At 41.3% G+C, this 9,048-nt stretch overlaps 1 long non-coding RNA gene across 1 annotated transcript in view; it reads right to left on the minus strand.

Moving 5' to 3' along the window:
- Positions 1-7,967: 7,967 nt before the first annotated feature.
- LOC126822706 (uncharacterized) overlaps positions 7,968-9,048 on the minus strand; it is a 9,878-nt gene continuing 8,797 nt past the window's right edge. Inside the window, exon 3 of the long non-coding RNA XR_007680947.1 lies at positions 7,968-8,190. This is a non-coding gene — a long non-coding RNA (uncharacterized LOC126822706). The remainder of the gene's footprint in view (positions 8,191-9,048) is intronic.

The following is a 9,048-nucleotide window of genomic DNA, read 5'->3' on the forward strand; positions in this document are numbered from 1 at the left end:
TTAGTCTTACATAATGTATCTTTAAGTGAGTACGTCCATTATATCAAGGGGGCTGGGGGGTGGATGGCTGAATGGTTTGCGTGCGCGCGCTGTATCATACATTCTGTCATTGAGTCGACTGGCGTGGTTTCGAATCCCCGGTGTACGTGGCAAGGGGTAGGGTCGCCTGTCCAACCTCGTGGGTTTTCTCCGGGTCCTCCGGTTTCCTCCCACTGCTAAAGACCCCTACGCGCAAGCGAATTATTGAAATAAAATTAAACCATATGTTAGTCCCGAAATGACCTAGTTTGTGTCGAGTGGACGTTAAACCCCATTTCTCTCTCTCTCGCTCTCGATCTCTCTCTCTGTCATTGAGTCGACTGGCGTGGTTTCGAATCCCCGGTTGTACGTGGCAAGGAGTAGGGTCGCCTGTCCAACCTCGTGGGTTTTTCTCCGGGTCCTCCGGTTTCCTCCCACTGCTAAAGACCCCTACGCGCAAGCGAATTATGTAAATAAAATTAAACCATATGTTAGTCCCGAAATGACCTAGTTTGTGTCGAGTGGACGTTAAACCACATCTCATGTCTCCATTATATCAAGAACGTCATAAAAGACATTTTTTGTAAATAACCTACAGAATAATAATGTAGCTAGCAAGACCATTGTATGAAGAACTTGAGAGGTTGTTGGAGATGCATTCTGATTCAAATACAGATCTGTATTTCGTTTTGTTTTTAGTCCCGAAATGACCTAGTTTGTGTCGAGTGGATGTTAAACCCCATTTCTCTCTCGTTTTTTTCTTCTTACTTTAGATAGCCTCTACTACATGAAGATCTGACCGTTTATACTGGACGTTCACGTCAGGGGTCGTACGAGCGGCTTTTGACCCTAGATGTCAGACATTTGATCAACCAATCAGCGTTGATGTTTTTAGTAGGATACCCACAATTCCGTGCATCGCACGCCAAGAACGCGCTGCAACAGACCGGGTCATTGGCTAATACCTCACATCAACCGAAACGCGGGTTATATAACAACTCTTCCAGATCCTAGTGTAGTAAAGACAAGTAAAACGAAATTTTGAACTATAAAAAACGAAACGGAATAGGATCTGTGTTTTAACCAGATTGTTGGAGGTGTTCCTTAGAGCCCCTATTTCCGTGGTTAAAGGCGCAGTCCAAGGACGAGTCAAGGAGGTGCACCCGGAGAAGCCCCCCCCCCTCCACCACACGCCTTTAGAAAAGGATTTTTGTCTCAGATCACTGAAAATGGCACCACGACCAGAGTGGGTAAATTTGACTGAAATTTTCAGCAAATTCCCTTTACATTATGTAGTTTTTAACTATTATAGTGAGAACTGCCAGCTCTTTATCTAATCTCTCATAATGTATCTTTAAACAAAACAAGACCATAATCAACTCTCGATGGCATCTGATACTCGAGATTTTAACTAGATTAGAACGATTCGCCATTTAAGGGTGTCACGTTGGCTAAGTGGGTAAGACTTTGACTCGCTAGCCCGGAGGTCGAGTGTTCGATCTCTGCATTGGCTGAGAAAGTTCATCCATATTTTCCGGCGTGGTGCCCCCTTGGCAGTGATGCAGGACGGATGGCCTGACAAGGACAGCTGTCTCGCCGTTCGGATGGAACGAAAACCCAAGGTCCCGTGTACACATTGGCGTCCACGTAAAATATCCCTTGACAGTTGGAATTCGATATAAGAGTAGGCGATAGTGCCGCTGTCCAGGCAAAATTTCCCTCATAGCACACTGTATGGCGTATGCTCGTCTTCATTAGCCCAGTTCAGAGCAGAACAGTAGACGCTAACCCTCATTTCATTTCATTTTCATTTCGTTCGCCATTTAAAGAGTAAATTTAAAAATGGGAAAGCTAGGCTAAGTCTCGAATATACCAGTGCCCTGGTTACCACAATGCACACATCTTGTCAAAACTACAAACAGTGATAACTTGGCTCAGAATGAAGTAATTTGAATGAAATTTTCAATATTTTCATTTTACATTATCTATTTTTAAACTATTATAGCAAGAATGGCCAGTTCTTTATCTAAATCTTACATAATGTATCTTTTTAAAGGTTAGTGCTTGAACAATTTGTACAGACTGTAGTACGTATCCACCATAGCAGACTGAGGTAACAGCCACCGACAGCTACAAATAAAGGCTTTTAATTCTAAACTAGCCAGATAGCTCTTATGGACACAGATCACCAAATATTACTGGGCAATCACCCACGAAACAAGGGCCAAAGTTATTTTTAGTCTCTCTTTCCCTTTCCCTTTTTCCCCCTTTTGCATGGCGATTTTTGGTATAGAATCGAAAAAAAGGGTTTGAAAATACATTTTCTGCCAGGTTTTGGTGAATATTCATGATTTTGAGGCGGAAGGATACAAGAGTTGTGAGGTTGGTTCCGTTGAAATGTAGGGCCGAAAATTGCATGTTTACTTGTCTCTACTTCCAGCTTGTGTATCTCAAGTTTTTCATGGTGAACCTCATACATGCTTTTGGGCAAGAGTTTGCCACATGTTGCTCCATCTGTGGCAGAAAACGTTCTACCCAAGTTTGGAAATTTGGGAAAAAGTTAGAGCCGGTCTAATTAGTGATCTGTGGCCAGTTTCTCACAAGTTAGGGTTAGAGGTTATAAACCTTGGTTGCCATGACGTTGTACATCCGGAAACCTTCTTTCATACTATGCCACAATTCACCACCAAACGAAGCCCTCGTATACGGTTAGTGCTAAATGATAAAGCCAGCTCAATTTTTCATCATAGTTCACGAGATGTAAACTGGGAAAACAGTAACCCTAACCCAGACCTAACCCTAATGCTAACACTAACCTACAATCTCGCCAACAATCACGTACCCTAACCTTTTTTACATCTCAACGACCTTGACAAAAATTGAGCTGGCCTTAACAAATAGATTTAGCCCTCGTATAACAATACAGTCTGTTGCCCCAAGATCCGTGTGGTATTTTTGACTCTTACACGCGCTGTAGTCGCAAATATCGCTGACGTCACAAATATCGGTTACCTTCGTTGACTTTTCTCAATAGTGTTTTAAACTCGGGGATCACGTGACTAAGCGGGTAAGACGCTGGCTCGCTAGCCTGGAGGTCGGGTGTTCGATCCCTGCATTAGCCGTGAAAGTTCATCCAGATTTTCCGACGTGGTTTCCCCTTGTCAGTGATGCAGGATGGAGGGCCTGACAAGGACAGCTGTCTAGTCGTTCGGATGGGACGAAAACCCGAGGTCCCGTGTACACATTGGCGTGCACGTAAAAGATCCCTTGGCAGTTGGAATTCGATATAAGAGTAGGCCGTAGCGCCGCTGCCCGGGCAAAATTTTCCTCATAGCACACTGTATGGTGTATGTCCGTCTTCATTAGCTCAGGTTAGGAGCAGAACAGTAGGACGTTAAACCCCATTTCATTTCAATTTAAACTCCCTTCTATCTCATCTCTCTATAGCCGTGTGTGGGTGGGGGTGGGGGATGAATGGTTAGCACGTGCGCCCTCTATTAAAAGGCCTGTCATTGAGTCAATTGTCGTGGTTTCGATTCCCCAGTTGTACGTGACAAGGAGTTGGGTCGCCTGTCCAACCTCGTGGGTTTTCTCCCGGTCATCCGGTTTCCTCCCACTGCTAAAGACCCCAACACGCAAGCGAATTATTGAAATAAAATTAAACCATGTGTTAATCCCGAAATGACCTAGACTGTGTCGATTGGACTTTAAATCCCATTTCTCTCTCTCTGTTCTCTATCCATCTCATCTCTTGCAAAATGTGGGCGTACCGGGAATTCTCGTATTTAAGGCCTGGGGCTTAATTTCGAATTTGACCATGTTAGTGGTGAAACATTTCTTCTGAAATTAAGCCTAGGGCTTAAAATCGAAAAGAGGAAAAAACGACAAACATTTGGGTTATTTTTATAATTTTAAATGGAACGAATCAAATTCATTAACAAAAATGGCTTTTAAAACACCGTCACATAAATGTTCTGAAATACTAAAAGAAACTGTTCATAAACTTTATATTTCAAAGTTCTTTTAACAAATCAGATCTTACAATCATCAGTACCACTCTAAAATAAATTTTGTATTTAAGCCCATGGGCTTCAATTCGAAATTTAAACTCGTGGGCTTAATAACGGCAGGGCTTAAATACGAGGATTCCCGGTATCTTGCATGGCAACCGCTTGTTTTAAAATTAAAAATTTAGGTCGGCCTAAGTAGAACAGCCCAGGGCCCGTCTGGCACCACCTTGGCAATTAAGAGATCCAATCACCAATAAGCACCTAAATGACGTCACAAATAAACGCGAAAATCCCATAGAGGCCAGAGCACTAGCAATGGAACTAATAGACTCTAAATGAACTGACCATCTCAAAATTTACACAGATGGATCAAAAGATGCTACACAAAGGGGGCACAGGATATGGCATATACATACCCAAAGCAAAGCTGAATATCAGGAAAAGGCTACCAGAACATTGTTCAGTGTACACCACAGAACTGATGGCCATTAAAACTGGCCGTAATTCTGTCTCATTCCCTGAGTAGTATCAAATCCATAGAATCAAACTCCTCCAAAACTTGGCAAAAGCAGGTATGACATTAGTCTCGGTCACCCAGAACCCGCTAGTCTTCAACGTACGTAGAATGTTTTTATGGATGATAGAGACTAGCAGGGCGTAATCCACGAAGTTAGGGACCTTAACCAAAAGATCAAAACCAATGGGAGGGAGTTAACCCTCGCATGGATCCCTTCCCACGTAAATATTTTAGACAACGAACAACCCGAGAAATTAGCGAATCAGTTGGACAATTTAGGATTTAGCTGTCAGGAATTTGCAAAAGATAAGATCAAAATTGCATGGAAATCCGGTCTAAAACAAGAAAACACCCACCTCTATCAAATTAATAGAAATCTTGTGGACAAGATTAATGTCAACCACCCATCGATCAAAATATGCAAGCTCATCACGAGGCTTAAAACAACAGACGTAGTTAAAGACTATTCCTCTACGCCAATCAAATGCACGTGTGGACCAATTGCTAAGAAGAGATAAAACACTTTGTCTCAACAAACTACTTTTCCCACCCCCGGTTGATAGATATTGGACCTCTCAGCTTATCTGTGACTTCCTTGATCAAATAGGTATGACAAAATGCATATAATGATATGCACAGGCTGCCAGATAAAATGTAAAAATGTCTCCTAGACAGAGAGAGAGAAAGAGAGAGAGAGAGAGATGTAGCTTAACGTCCACTCGACACAAACTAGGTCATTTCGGGACTAACATAGGGTTTAATTTTATTTCAATAATTCGCTTGTGCGTACGTGTCTTTAGCAGTGTGAGGAAATCGGAGGACCCGGAGAAAACCCACGAGGTTGGCCAGGCGACCCTACCCCTTGTCACGTGCAACCCAGGATTTGAAACCACACCAGTTGACTCAATGACAGGCTTTATGATACAGCGCGCACGTGCTAACCATTCGGCCATACAATTCAGCTGTCTCCTAGAGAGAAAAGTTAACCATCTGGCAACTAAACCAATTAATTAAAAAACACACAGCAGGGCGGGGCGCAAAACTGTCCCCAAGAGGGAAAACTTCCGCTCTGCGCAAACTAAAACAACCAAAGCAGGGTGAGGCGCAATCTGGTTAAAACACAGATCCTATTTCGTTTCATTTTTATAGTTCAAAATTTCATTTTACTTGTCTTTACTACAGTAGGACCTGGAAAAGTTGTTATATAACCCGCGTTTTGGTTGAGGCGATGGATTAGCCAATGAAACGGTCTGTTACGGCAAGCTTTTAGCGTGAGGTGCACGGAACTGAAGGTAATCAACTAGAAACACCAATGCTGATTGGTTAAGCAAATGTCTGGCGTCATGGGGCCAAAAGCCGCTTGTATGACCTCTGACGTGATCTCCCAAAAACATCTGGTCAGATCTTCATGTAATGTAAACCATCGGAAGTATTAAAAAAACGAAACGAAATATAGATCTGTATTTTAATCAGATTGGGCGAAGCGCTAAAAAAGACCCCACAGAGGGTAATGCATACCACCCTGCATTTTATTTATTACTGTATATTATATATATTTTTAAATTACGATTGATTGTACATCAGAGAGAGAGAGAGAGAGAGAGAGAGAGAGAGAGGGGTTTTAATATCCACTCGACACAAACTAGTTCAGTTCGGTAGTAACACATGGTTCAATTTTACTTCAATAATTCGTTTTTGCGTAGAGGTCTTTAACGGTGGGGTGAAACAGGAGGATTCGGAGAAAACCCACGAGGTTGGACAGGCGCCAGTTGACTCAATGACAGACCTTATGATACAGTGCGCACGTGCTAACTATTCGGCCAGCCCCACCCCCTGTACATCCATGTAACTATTGTATTTGAATATGAACTCGAAATAAAGATTGTTTTTTAAAACCATATATATATATGTTACAATCAACTATATGATCATACATTCAGAATGCTATTTAATTTCACTTTTCATTCACTAGTCTATTTTTCCCCAAATCTCTCCCCCCCCCCGTGTGAATCCTTGAATCCTTATTAGACGACATTCAATAACAACATAAGTCCAGATACTCTTTTTTTTCCCTCTCATTTCGATCCAGGTGCTGGAATCTTCCTTCAGAAAACCAGTAAAAAAAAGAACAAACAACAGAATTGAAGATGAAATCAACCACCGCCCTGCCATTCAACCGGACGAATCGACCAGGCCGACAGAAATATATATGCACATTCTATGTTTAACCACCAGGAAAGTGTGCCCATAGATCGCATGGACATTTCGGGACCAACACCGAAATCGACCCCCTTTTTACCTTGGTCACTGAGACAGCCACGTACTCCCTGGACCACTGTTGCTCCCCAGTTTCGCATGAAATGATGACGACAAGCATCACGTGACAACTCATGTTTTCCCGATTCTTTAAACATCTATTAACATGGCAAGGCCATAATACAACCTCTAGGACATCGAATAGCTCCGATTTTAAGTAGATTAGAATGCATCGGTCATTTAATGATTTAATGTAAAAATGGAGAAGCAAGCCTAAGTCACAAATAACATATACCGTTGTTACGATGATAAATAATCCATGTCACATTCTGTCAAAACTTGTTCAGAAGAAAGTAATTTGAATGATATTTTTGAATATATATATTTTTTTTGCATTATCTATTTTTGAACAATTATAGCAAGAAAGACCTGGGCCCTTATTCACGAAAACTTAAACTAAGATAAAATCGAAATTTTAAGAAATACTGCAATTCGATTGGCTGACCAGTAAAATCAATTTGCATATATCCAATTTGCATATTGGTCAGCCAATCAAATTGCAGTATTTCTTAAAATTTCGATTGTATCTTAGTTTAAGTTTTCGTGAATAAGGGCCCAGTTCTTTATCTAAATCGTACATAACGCATCTTTAAGATATAATAAGTGAAAGCGAGATGAAGCCTTCTGTTGAAGTTTTAAATTTTTAAGTTTTAAATCCATCTGATTAAAATACAGATCTATATTTCGTTTCGTTTTATTATACCGGTACTTTCGATGGCTGGCCTACACTACATGCACATCTGATTAGTTGTAATGGTAGGGCGTGTCTGGGGTCGTACCCTATGACACCATACATTAATTACTCAATCAACGTTGACGCACGCCAAACAGACGCCGTAACAGACTGTTTTATTGGCTAATCCCTCACTTCAACCAAAACGTCGGTAATATAAAAAAACGAAACGAAATAGGATCTGTGTTTTAATCTGATTGGTTTTAAATCCACATAATTGTGTCATGTGCTATTCTGTTGAAGTTATTGACAACCCAACAATCGTCCCCAGCCGCCCGTTCTTCTGCTTCCCATTTCAACTGCCGGGGGATATAAGTAATATACACTACCAATGGCAGGTCTAAACAACAACATTACATGAATAAACATTTTATTTAGGCGAACAAAAACTTTACAAAATACACACCAAAAAATCTAAAAAATTCAGGCGTAAAATTTTGGGCTGCATTTTCTCTATTTCGGTGACTAATTTTAAAAGTTTATTGTTAAAAATAAATCGTATGTTTTATGAAATAAAACAGTTTTTTTTATTATTTGTTTGTAATCCATTTTGTGTCATCCTATTTTTGTTCTTTATCCGTCCATATCTTTCAATCCTGAAATAAAAAATAAATAAGTATCAAATGAAATGAAATTAAATGGGGTTTAACGTCCTACTGTTCTGCACCGACTGGGCTAATGAAGACGGGCATACGCCATGCAGTGTACTATGAGTTAATTTTGCCCAGGCAGCGGCGCTACGGCCTACTCTTATTATATCGAATTCCAACTGTCAAGGGATCTTTTACGTGCATGCCAATGTATACACAGGACCTTAGTTTTTCATATCATCCGAACGACTAGACATCCGTCCTCCGTCCTGCACCACTGACAAGGGTAAACCATGCCGGAAAATTCTGATGAACAGCTACACTACGGATTACTCTTTTTACGAATTCCAACCATCAAGGAGCCTTTTACGTGTACGCAAAATGTGTATCATTTTTTGATCCCATCCGAACGACAAGACACTGTCCCTTGTGAGGCCACCCGTCCTGCACCACTGACAACCAGTCAAGCGAAACGATGCGAAACAATTGTCTTAAATGAATAGTTGCATTTAAATGTTTCAAATGATCGGCCCACACCTCGAGGCTATAGAGAAAGAGAGAGAGAGAGAGAGAGAGAGAGAGAGAGAGAGAGAGAAGGGTGTTAACGTCCACTCGATACAAACTAGGTCATTTCGGGACTAACACATGCTTCAGTTTTATTTCTATAATTCGCTTGCACGTAGCGGTCTTTATCAGTGGGAGGAAACCGGAAGACCCGGAGAAAACCCACGAGGTTGGACAGGCGACCCTACTCCTTGTCACTCACAACTTGGGTGTTAAGACGTTTCGGTTCCACGACTATTCGGACTTCTGATAAACGACAGTTCGGACTTACTTAATGACAGTTCGGACTCGATAATAAGT

Source organism: Patella vulgata, chromosome 5 (assembly GCF_932274485.2).
Source record: "Patella vulgata chromosome 5, xgPatVulg1.2, whole genome shotgun sequence".
Taxonomy (NCBI): domain Eukaryota; kingdom Metazoa; phylum Mollusca; class Gastropoda; family Patellidae; genus Patella; species Patella vulgata.